The 13028-nt window shown below is 36.5% G+C and overlaps 1 protein-coding gene and 1 long non-coding RNA gene across 10 annotated transcripts in view; one reads left to right on the top strand and one right to left on the bottom strand.

Moving 5' to 3' along the window:
* The window catches only part of LOC145680202 (uncharacterized), a 31569-nt gene extending 21253 nt beyond the window's left edge, over positions 1 to 10316 (top strand). For both annotated transcript variants that reach the window (XR_014130619.1, XR_014130620.1), the window contains exons 2-3: positions 3953 to 4096; positions 9662 to 10316. This is a non-coding gene — a long non-coding RNA (uncharacterized LOC145680202). The remainder of the gene's footprint in view (positions 1 to 3952; positions 4097 to 9661) is intronic.
* Positions 1 to 13028, bottom strand: part of LOC145680198 (uncharacterized) — a 490330-nt gene that overhangs the window by 165884 nt on the left and 311418 nt on the right. The gene's annotated exons all lie outside the window — the stretch shown is intronic.

Raw genomic sequence — 13028 nt, 5'->3', positions numbered from 1 at the left:
ACAACAATTAATTTCAGAACGCTTTTTAAACTCTTTTTAATAATTTAATGCTCATATTATCATTTGTAACATCAAATTACTCTATACATAGAAGGAATACGCCTGTGCACCAAAAAATTATATATACACACAGGGTGGTTTTCTTAAAGGCGGAGAACTTTATGTTGAAATAAAACACAGAAAAGTGTTTTTCATATTCATGAAATTGGCTTTATTTCACAGATAATTTTATGGCATTCTTGTTTGAATATGATTTCGGGTACCGGTATGTGGCTACCGGAACTGGCACGTACATGGCGTAATCTTGAGGTCCAGTTTTCACACACTCGTCTCGTCGTAGTAAATCAGGCTGCATTTCGGCAATAACGCGTCGAATGTTGGCTTCCAAGTGCTTAATTGATTCTGGTTTCTCGGCATACACATGCGACTTTACATATTCCCAGAGAAAATAATTTAATGGCGCCAAATCCCACGAACGAGGTGGCCAGTTAACAGGTTCATTTCGGTCCAGGTACTTCCCGATGACTTTGTCGAATTGAACCATGGTTTTCAAAATAAATTTGCATAATTTGCAAATGTTGCTTCGGCGTGAGTCTATTTATGATGAATTGCCAAACAAACTTACCTCAAAATAACCGAGAATTGCAATATCAGTTATCAGCTATCACAGAAAACATTGTTGCCAGTTTTAAAGTTCAACGCCTCTAAAAAAAACACCATATATATATATATATATATATATATATATATATATATAGATAGATAGATAAGCTATAGACATAAATCAGGCTATAATAAGAGAAAAAGTGAAAGATTGATATCTTGATATCAGAAACGCGGCGTGGTCATATAGTTGGTTCAAATTTCATTCACCGTCATACTGGCATGCGATCACTTTACATACGATAATGTCATTTGAAGACAAACTTATATAAGTTGGCAACAACGTATTACTTTTTGGTGATAATTTTTGTGGATAAGTGTCACCAAAGTGTCTCATTGGTTGCTTACATGAAATTGTAGATACTTGGATTTTATCTTGTAATATTATGCCACTGTCTGAGTTAACGATCCGTATATACAGTATATTGTGTTGCGGTGTCACTTTGTAATTTATGGCTGTTAGCAGCTACTTCACAAAAGGTCAAGCCTTCAGGGATCTAGTGAAGCCCTTTTTTCTCTTTTAGTTCACAAATTTGTTTTCGAGTCGGAAAGCCGTTCTTTGTAAGCTTGGTGTCACCCATTGGAGTAATTAAGGCGTCACCTCACTTGATTCTCCCAGGTTTGACTACGAAGTTATTATATACTACTGTTATTGCTATTATTAGCACATTCTATACTATGAACTAAATCATCAATACATTATTATTATTATTATTATTATCCAGCTCCAAGCCAGCAAGGTTGTGAGTCATTTCAAGTGGAATACTATTGGATACCCCATAAACCTGTAACCAGTGGAGTATTTAGTATTTAGTTTCGGGGGGGGGGGGTGCAAAACACATGAATATTTTTCCAAGTACTTATATTTTTCCTTTTGGGTGTCGACAAACTTTAATGACGTTCATTTTCCTTCCTTTAATATTTGTATAATGACACTTCCTGTAAGAGGAATGAAATCATTTGAGTGAAAGTGGGGAGGGGACAGGAATAACTGAAAGTTAAGATAAATATCTAAATTATCAAGATGGAATTGCGCAGGGGAGGAGGAGGTATGAAATTCGGTGGCAGCATATTTTGACGACGACCGACTTGAATCACAACTAACAATTGTCGAAAGTATGATAGGAGAAACGAAAGAAAGTAACAAGTGAGAAAAAGAAACAGAAGAGTAGAATGGACGATAGAAAGAAAGAAAGAGAGAGAGAGAGAGAAAAAGATCGCAGTTCTTACATGGAATGAAATTTTACAAATACATTATTTCCGAACAAAGAGCATAAGAAAATGGAAAGTCAATCAGATTCTTAGAAATGGTAACAAGGATTATTGTTGTACGTAGAATGCGAAAAACTAACAAATTATTTCGGAGGGGGGAACTTGAGCCCGATAGCCACCTCTAAATACGGACCTGCCTGTAATCAAAGAGTATAATATTTTCTCGCTTTCTTTCTATGTAGATATACCCACAAATTCAGAGACGCCTTCAGGGTTTGAGGAACACGTCCGATTTTTACTGTTTCTAAGACAGAACAATCAGACAAGATGCCCTGGAATTTAATCAAATCACAACTACAATCTAGTGGTTACGTGGGAGAACATATTCAAAAATTCGAACAGATGGGAAATTCAGTAGGTAAATTTCGCAATGGCAAACGCATGACAGCAACAAATTGGCAGACAAAAGTAATGCCCCGAAATGCCCCGAAAGCGATCTCTAAAAGCTCATCCCCAGAGATAAGAATCCTTAAAAGCCGTACTCTGGAAAACAAACGGTATTCATACAAGTAGCAGTTGTTACAAACATTAAGTAAACCAGGAAAGAAAGGAAATAACACGAGGCTAATTTTAAAAAATCGACCAGGAAATCGAATTCTGAGTGGCTCTACATAAACGGCCTTACTACAAAATCTTGAAGTCATACGTCACAGTTTCGCCACCCCTACTCTGCCCACTCCGCCCAATAGGATCGCAATGTTTTGAGCCAATAATCATGGCGGAAACGAAAGTAGCCAATCAGACGATGGTAGAAACGAGAGTAGCCAATCAGACGTGCAGATGCTCGGTTGTTTTTTGGCTTCGGGATGAAGATACATATGGGCAGATCCTCTATTTATAACATCCTTGGAAATACCTGACACTGCCCCACGGGGAAGTATTTTCATCAATCTTTTAACCCGGAAGGAAGTTTCTCAACCTGGTTTGACGCATAGCCACACCGAAGTTGGGGACGTCCGTGCATGACTTGCCTGGATCCTACAATTTTCTGACCATGTAGCCATTGAGATCTGGTTGAGTGTTTTCCACGAATCCAGATTAGACACCTCTTGGTATTTATATGGACAGCTTGAAATTCATCATAGTATGGAATTTCAAATCTCTCCGAAAGATTTGCTCCGTTACATGAAAATCGTTAAACAATCAAAGAATTATCACATGACATTAGTTATTATTTAACTTTTCATTGACTTGACATTTTACGCTATTGGTCAGTTTTCTAGAAGCTAAGCGTGATGGTTGGTTTGTAGCCAATAACTATCCTCAGATTTCAGTGAAGATGTTAGTGGATCTTTTGTTTAGTTCGATCCACATGTTTCTGGACTGAAGAGAACCATAAATGTCGTACATGCACTACCCTTTAGAATTTCATATATTTTTTTAAAAAAAGCTCTATAAATAAAGAAAAATAAAACGCAAATACTCACCTTTAAAATGTTGCAACATTGAGCTATCTGATAGAACATCGCGAACATTTTTCCCTTTGAAACAAAATTGATAATAAGTATACCAATTTATTTTATACACATACATTTAAATATTTTGTTGTTAATTTTATAATAATTGTAAGAAAACTGAGCCGAATATGGTCTAACATTGGTAGTTTCTACATAATCACACGGTCAACTCATCAAATGACGATTGTGTGGCATGATTGAACTGTTGTCTACAGAGATTCTGTTACTCAGAGAAACGCGAAACAACATAACCTCATGATAGCGTTTAAAGTAATTTAATATTTCATAGTTGGTAGGTTATTAATTCTTATGTACAAGGAGACTATGTTAACTTACAGGTATTAAAACTGGGTAATTACAAATATTTGTAACGATTTTGTGCACTGATTAAAAAAATACTTTTGAAACTTTGTACAGTTAAGATCTATACACTATAGGACAGATCCTAGGAAATCTCTTACGATTTTTCCTAGAGTCAAAATCTCAACGTGCATGGCATCAGATTGCATGTCAATTCCTATGTTCTGAACCTATGTTCCTATGACATTTCTCTTGTTTAGAACACGCTCTGTTTCGGAAAGAAAATTCATAAGATTTCGATTTAAGCGACGTCTGGTGAGAGAAAGTGAAAACCAATTTGTTTTCTTCCCGCCAGCCGTATGTGGGTGAAGATGAAATGAAGAGAGGAGCAGGAAGTGATTGAGGTATGTTTTATTAATTTATCTTCTGAATTTTATGCTTGTTTTCAGAGGTTTGCAATTTAACAATATAGCGCCAGGTATCAATATCAGTAGAATGTGCAATGTAGTTACGTGTATGGCATGAAAGGGTAGGATTTCCTACGAGATACGTCGTAACATTTTTCCTCAGATAAATCCAAAGATATTTTCTAGGACTTATCTCATAGTACTGTATATAGCAGGCCTAATTGTTTGTCACATGGAATCATTGGAATGATTGGTCAAAAGCAATGTTATTGAATAATTGCGAGCAATCAGGAGCAGATGTATGCTGTGGTGGAATTAGCCTTAACAAATTTAGATTGCAAAGGTATTTTCACACAACATCATCCCACTCATTACCATATACCACGATGAAGGCACAGTTTAGAAAGTTTGATGTGGAATTGGAAGGAAAATTGGAATATTACAGTGATACAGGAATAAAAACAGTTGCGTGTGTTTATTAAATTTTTATTCGTGACTAAAGAAACTACAAGTGAATAAAACAAATAAATGCTACAAACTTACTTGACCTGGGATCGAACCTGGGACCCCACGTGCCAGAGGTAATCGCTTTACCACTGAACCATCGCAGCCCCAGAATTAATACAATTACAGATACCACTCCAAATTGGACATTCTCTAAGCATATATTGTATTATTTAATGGTATATCCCCAGGCCGGTAGCCAGCCCAAAATGTAGGGGGGGCCGGCTGAAGTTCGGGGGGCCCGATGAAACCATATTATAGTTTATCACCATATTATAGTTTATTTGCAAGCCTACCGTGAAAATTTTAGGGGGACCGCAAAAATTTAGGGACCCGGCCACCCTAGACCCCGTGGATACGGACCTGTATGCCCCTATTTTTTTATATTATCCAAAATATTCCAATGTTATGAACCAGGCGAAATTCGGGTAAACTACTTCAATAATTTTAAAGATTTCACACATGACGAATCACATCAATGAAGTATTTCCACACAGATACGCTGCTTTGCAATCGTGCATTACAACTTGTATATACTAGGTACGGCGTTCTGTACAAGCAAACATACAATGATATTTTAAACTATCTTTAAATTTGAAAGCCTTGCCACACTTTGTGCAAACAAATGATTTCACATCAGAGTGAACAAATTTCAGATGACGTAAGTAATTGCTTCTGTCACTGAAACACTTTGAGCAAGTTGCACAAGAATAAGGTTTCTCTTTCGTATGAGTACGGAAATGCCTTCTTAGGTCACACGAAGATAAAAATTGCTTCGAACAGAGAGGACATGCTAGTTTCCGCATTGTACATCTTTGTTTACTGCCATTACGTTCAATTCGTCCGCTTCTGAGGAAATAAGTTCCCTGGAAATAAAATTAAGAATAATTACCTTTCGTTTTGTTACGTAAACGTGATAATTACTTAATTTTGAGATATTCAGAAATTGAAAGAGGTACTCTGAATATTAGATCAATGTCAGAAAAATTCAACGGAAGTAACAAACAGACAATAGTGGTGATAACGGCCCCTCAGACCCCAAGGTGCATGGAAGAGCCCCTAAGTTATGAAACTTCTCGATTTAAACATGTATGTTTTCTAGATTTGCGAGGAAGCTACGAAGATGCAGCCCATACAGAATAAGATTTGGATAAGAAAAAGCAATTGTAAACATTACTTGTACAGCAAAAGGCTTGATTTTGCTCTAATGTTCGGTTTCATTCATTTTCTGCTTTGGAGAGGCAATATTTACTTCAACCTCCGTCAGTGGCGATGGGCAGTAGCGTACGCAGGAATTTATTTCGGGAGGGGTCCAAACTCAATATGAGGGTATTTTATATTAAAATTCCTAAAATTGACCCTAAAATTACGCTAAATTTACACAAAAGTAGAAATTTCGGGGAGGGTTCGGACCCCCAGGACCCACCCCCTGCGTACGTCTCTGGCGATGGGTAAGGTAAATATTGCCTATCCAAAAAGGATTCCTGGTGTTTTTATTAGTAAAATTGCTTAGCGTATTATACACCGTGTTTCAAGAAAGGCTTTACAACTTTGAAAATTCATATAAATCTATTCACAATACTTATAGAGCTTGTTTTGGTGTTATTTTGGAAGAAAAAAAAAATCAGGGCTAGACCCTGAAAACGTCAGGCAGATATCTGACCTGAAGTTCATTTCCTACCAAACTCGCAGCAGCATGTCAGGTGTACCTTCTTTAACTGATTCTTGCTCTCGCTCATCGAGAAAAGTCAGTAAAGGTGGTTTATAAACTTTATCTTTGATGAATTCTCAGAAGTAAAAACGTAGAGGTGTCAGATCCAGTGAACGAGACGACCAGGTAATCTGTACACTTCGACCTATTCATTTAACTGGAAAGTGGTTATTGAGGAAATCCCGGACCTTGGTGAGGTAGTGCAGCGATTGAGCCATCTACCTGCATGTGTATACGGCGTTCTTAATCATTCTTATCAATGTGTCGGGTTAAAAAGTTTTCCAGGTTATCTAGGTGCAAAATTCTGTTAATTGTGTTCTCAAGAAAACAGTAAAGGCCATAAGGCACAAAAGACGTTAACTTTTGGGCTATCAAGAACACGTTTCAAGGATTGTCGTGCATTTTCATTGCTCCAAGTCCGTCAGTTTTGAGTATTCATTTTAACATTTAAATAGGAAGTCAACTCATCACTAAAGATTATCTCTGAAAAGAAATGTTTGTTTTCAAAGTAAGTCTATTTGCATCGTTTAATTATTATACAATTGTTAATCTGGATTTTCCTACAGTAATCCTATACGTTTTTTTAAAGCCTAGATCTTATTGAACGGTTTTATCGCACCTCAAAATGACAATTTTCACCATCGTTGGGTCATTTTCAAGTTCAAATGTGCAATCAAACAGATTTCAAATAGCCCTCACTGCTGGTCTCGAGGCTAGCTAGTATATGTGTCTTTGGTGCACGTGGTTTTGGATTCGATTCCCGGTGAGAACGTAGAAAAAATTAATTTCACAATCGTTTACTTTCATTAATCATTCGACTACTTTAGCCAAAAAAAGGCATGCAGATTTTGCATTTCTCTGACGCAAAGTGGTACGGAATGATCCAATATAATGTACCACGAAAGTGTTCAGCAACTTTGCAGTACAATTCCTGTGTTGTTAGGCAACCATAATCACGTTAAAGACTTTATGGTTGCCTATAAGCATGTTACTTGGCCATAATTAACCCTGCATCCACTGAAGTGTTTACTAGCCCCAAAGATTACTATCACATTCTGAAGAAATTTATATGGGACCACTGGGAAGGCATACTCTTTCAAAATAAATAAATAAATAAATAAAATCAAAATCGATTCACCTATCTCCAAGTTATGCATCAACACATCAGAACATTCGCCTGTTTATTTCGCGAGTGATATAACTCAAAAATCGTCCTTATTGACTTATGAGCGGGAAATGAAAGCTAATTTTGATGTCTATCTCTGGTAAAAAATTTCACCCATATGCTTCCAAAACTGGGCGCTAGAGAGCACTTTGTGTCGTTTTTGCGCCCATTTGTTTTTATTGCGTTTCGAAACTTTCGAACGCTTCTCCTGATACGTTAGGAATTTTGAGTTATGTTACTCTTAAAATAAACAGGCGAATATATAAATGGATATAACGGGCGTGAAAAACCTCGTCAATTTTTGAAGTCGGTTAAATAAGTATTTTAAACGTATCCAAACAGTTTCCTCACTTTCCCAATCTAATGAATGCAAAGTGGGAAGGTCCTTTTCCACGTTAAAAGAGGAATTTTCGAGAACGTTAGAACAAGTTTCCCCTTGTTTTTAATTATAAGTTTATGTTCCGATTTTGTCTTGCTAAATAAAGGAACTCGTGAGATGTTAAATATCCGGAAAAAATATTCGAAACCCCTCTCTACTCCCCCGAGGGCACTCATTTTAATCAAAGTGCTATGATAATAACAAAGTCTAAGCCAAGTGCAAGGTATGCTCCAAACTTCATTTCAAACAGTTCTGCCGTTATCACGTGATCCAGGCCCGTATTGAGGGGGCCTAGGGGGGCCGAGTCCCGCTAAATTTTTGCTGTCCTCCTAAAATTTTCACGGTAGGCTTGCAATTGAACTATAATATGGTGATGAACTATAATATTGTTGGATCGGGCCCCCCTAACTTCAGCCGTGCCCCCCCCCCTACATTTTTAGGCTGGCTACTGCCTGCCGTGATCCGATTATAAACAAGACCATTTTCATGTCTATTTATATAGGGACATCACAAAGAACGAAGCCGTAATTTTTTTAATAATAAAATTCTTTATTTCCCTTCCTTTCCTTTCCCGCATTAAACTTAAAATTTGTTTCAGCAACTCTGTTGTATATACAGTATTATAACAATAATTTCACTTGAAATTGTTCGTTCGATACACAAATACCAATGAAGTACTACTACACAGAGGGGAAAAAAACTATGTGACGTACGTAAAATCGTAAGTTATATGTGTAAACCATGTAATTTTTTGGAATTAATGTACTACTATATTGTCGCATGAGAACCAGAGAAAAGTAACTCCATTTTCGTAGGTTTACAGGCGAGAGGACAAAAGTATTATTTCCTTAGAAAGATGTGTTTTTAATAAGATGTAATTGAGCTACCTTACAATAGATGATCGACAAGGAGAACAGATGGCTTTACGTTCCATTTACACCAAGTGGGGCTTTTAAAATTATGTTCAAACAACAAGAAAACGAAAATAGCATTTTTGGAGTTAAGTTCCTCTGTTTCTCACGCGACGATATGTAACACCCTGAAGCAAACGTATAACTGAAAGCGTATGTTTTATAATACTTTCCGTATGAAAGAAAGAACTTATAATACTTTCCGTATAAGTGTTCCATATATACATACTTTCCGTATGAAAGAAAGAACTTATAATACTTTCCGTATAAGTGTTCCATATATACATACTTTCCGTATGAAAGAAAGAACTTATAATACTTTCCGTATATGTGTTCCATTTATACGTACTTTCCGTATGAAAGAAAGCATTGTTTATAGGTGGTAAGGATCTCACATACAGATGGACGTATATAACATGTAGCTGACGGAAGATACATATACGGAAGACTGTTAGATGTCAGACGTCCTGCAGCTACATGATGTAACATCTAAGCAGGAAAAGGGAAGAACGTATGTGGCACATTACTAACGTATAGTCTGTACAATTTCCGTAGTAAACATATGAATACCGTATATTTGTATAATATACCACTGTTAGGGATGCGCACGAGACGAGTCGAGACAGGATTTTCCTGACAAAATTCGAGTCGAGACACGGCTCTTCCAATAGAGAAATATGCATTTTTCGAGTCGAGACATCACTTTTACAGCACATTTTCGAGACGAGACAGCCACAAATCTTGTCTCTAGCGCATCCCTTCCACAAAAGCCTGTGTGTCTATGTATTTTAGACTATTTTTTTAAACATAAAATTTATTTGTAATTTTATATAACACAGATGAATTCTAAATATATGTTTTTTTTTTTTTTTTAATGAAATGAAATCTTTAGTTTTATACTTTCAGGCTAGAATAACGGACTAATAAAAATGAATAACTAGGAAAAATTCCGGATTAAGAATATAAAAAGAAACACAAGAATTGCGAGAAATCTACTAACCTGATGTTCTTCAACCAGAAGCTTCCACAGCGTAGAATGGAACAAAGGAAGTTCTCACAAAAGGCGGAAACTCACTGACTAGAGTAAATGGAAGTTCTATGAGTAATGACAGAACAGTATTTCGGGGGTATCTGGTTATTGTTTGGGACACGTTGATTGGCTAACCGTCTGTTTGAGCGTTCTTCATTGACTATTTAATTCTCGATTGGAGAATGGGTTAGCATTACTCTTTTACTCTGTCCCTGACTGAGTCAATGCCACCCCTAAATAAAGAGTCGGAAACAATCAAACGGATCCAACACAATTCCTTATTACGAACAAAAATAAGTGAACAAGCAGTTAATATCCAACTTTATTTATTAATAATGTATAAATGCTACAACAGAAAAAGAAACTCAGATACATTACTTTCAAATCACATTTGTAATTAAGTCATAAAATAAATATTTGTCCCATTACATATAGTACGTTCTAAAGTTATGTTCTCTGGTATACTTTAAAATCCACCAGGAATGTAATCATATAAAATGTATAGATATGGCAACTACAGTTGATTCTACCCAGTGGCGTATTTAGGGGGGTTTCCGGGCTTAAGCCCCCCGAAATCTTACTTACTATAATAAAATATATGAAATATCTTGCAGAATTTTTACATTTTCAGGTAAAGCCCCCCGAAAGTTAACAAAGTCCCCCGAAACAAAATCGTAAATACGCCACTGATTCTACCTCTACTGTTGTTTGTGAAAATAGCAAAACCAAGAAAGACACACTTAAATGGAATGAAAATCGATGCCATAAATTTGCTACATCTGTATACAGAAATAATTACGACTTCAGAACTGCAGAAAATGTCTCTAATCTTGATAAGACAGTATAGTATAAAACTTCAATTTGCAGTATCAGAAACTCTTCACATCGTAGTATCGAATTAGACAGACTCTGAAACTTCCTAAGGTATCGGTGGCGACGTTTATATATTAATATATAAGACATCGATACTGTCTATGAAGGACCATGATGAACGAGGTGAAGACAACCATATCTAAAGGTGATGTCCAGCGATCATGCAGGCCATCGAAACAGTAACACTCATAATTCCTTGAAGAAAGCTTGTACAGTACGAGAAACATGTGACCAGGCACTGTCCTGCGGATATATTGCATCCAACGTTGTCTAAAGAAGAGGTAAGACCTCGGACTCTGGAATTTCGCTGATGGAAGCAGTCCAAATCGTGTGTTGTACTCAATGGCGCCGCACAGCATCAATCCGCAATTCGGCCACTATGACGTTTGACAACGCATACTGACTTATCACACCACAAAGTGCTTTCTTTGGACCAACTCATTCAATGTTACGCTCACCCATTAATCCAACATCAGGCTCACATAATCGTTTCAACGTCACGTTCACTCGAACTCACGCTCACATCATTTCGGAGTCACAACATAATTTCGACATAATGTTTACAAATACCATTTCGACATTGCGCTCACTTGATCTCAAGCACACATCATGATTTGAAACTTGCGTGAGTTCCGAACTCGTGAGCATCAAACATTTTTCCTCACAATGACAACATCTAAAGTGTTTGCAGACATCACTACAAGGATACGACGAAAATATGACTGTCAGCCAATCTGTATACCAAGAACTGTTCATGTGGTCACTGCAGCCAATCTAGGTCAATGTAAGTCAACGTAAAGACATGCATGCCACTAGAACAACATTCAGAAGATTCCTTAAACGAAGACAACTCCACACCTGATACAATGCTCCACTATTAAGCTACTGCTTAAAAAAAAAAGTGCGGTTTGCAATGACCATTTGGATAATGCAGTAATGTAGTCATATTACGCAGTCCACTGTCTGGTCGTCGCTGTGTAAGTTCTCTTCTGTCCAGTTCTTCCACAGATGTATTATGTATCATGTTCTATACATACTTCAACTTTAGGGTAAGAGAACCCGCGTTCGAACGCAGTCGTTGTTTATATTGCCCCCTTTGACGTCAACACTTGCTATAACGTTCGCTGTTGGCTTGTCTACGCTCCACTTGGTGCTGCCCACGAGAAATAAAGTTTTCTCATCTGTTCTGTAAATTTATGTACAAAGTTTATGCCCTGATTTTCTCTAAATTTTATCTAAAATTTATTAGAATCCTTACGTTACGAGAGGTCCACAAAGGGTGAGGTATAACAGCATTTAAACCATATTTATTACTGAAGTATATTATGTAATGACTTGCGTATCTTTAAACGTTGATAAATCCTTTTCATTGTGTTCGTACCTTTATCAGTTTATAAATTTTACACTATGAATTACGCAACACTAACAAAATGTTTTGAGATCTAGAATTTGGGTGAACTTGTATTGGCCAAGAGACTCATGAAATTTCTAATCCTGAAAACGAAAATGAGAATTTGTCATGTTCATCGTCCCGTCTCGAATTTAAAATTTCCTTCTCGTCTCAACTGTCGAGTCGTTTCGAGAAATCTCTCGTCTCATGCGTAACACTAGCTTCACTATCTCAGGGCTCTGTAAACAACTCTTCTGGCGATATCACTCCGTACACCAAAACCTATGAGGCTAGTAAGCTAATATTTTCGCCATCCTTTCGAAACTAATCATTCGCATTACGTATTCTGCCGTATTAATCCTATAGTTTGAACGCGTTTCTTCTTGAAGCTGCAGTTTTCACAAACAACAGTTAGTAAATTGATCAATGAACTAAAGAAATGAATTTAAACACCATAAAAAAATATATGTAACTATAAATATATGTAACATCGAAATTTAATATGACATCGATACGTATCAACTACTTTCCCTTAAAAGACAAGGAAGCATGAATACAGAAATTTATGATTGGTCTACGTAGTTAATAGCCTGACAAACTGAAAATAATACACAATTTACCATTTTTTTCTTGCTTGCTTTTCATAAGTGAAAAGGAGATAATGAAATGCAACTTACCACAATAATAGATAATGTTATTCTACAACAGAAAATATGAACCTGAAGCCTTTTCAGTATTGCCATCCATAGAAATTACAGTGTTGTCAGAATAATATTTTCCCCAAAAATCTAAGTTAAGGCAGCGACTAGAGGAACGAACTCAACTGCATTTGATTACGTATCACGTTGTTTTGGTATCCAGTCAACTACTTTTCAAATATGAGTTATATTTAGTTTGTAATAAACAAAACAGTTTAAACATACAGTTATTAAAATTAAATAATAATGTTATCTAAAAAGTAGTTCA

This window comes from Thermobia domestica, chromosome 3 (assembly GCF_964235325.1).
Source record: "Thermobia domestica chromosome 3, izTheDome1.hap1.1, whole genome shotgun sequence".
Taxonomy (NCBI): Eukaryota; Metazoa; Arthropoda; class Insecta; order Zygentoma; family Lepismatidae; genus Thermobia; species Thermobia domestica.
This window is presented reverse-complemented; position numbering and strand designations above follow the sequence as displayed.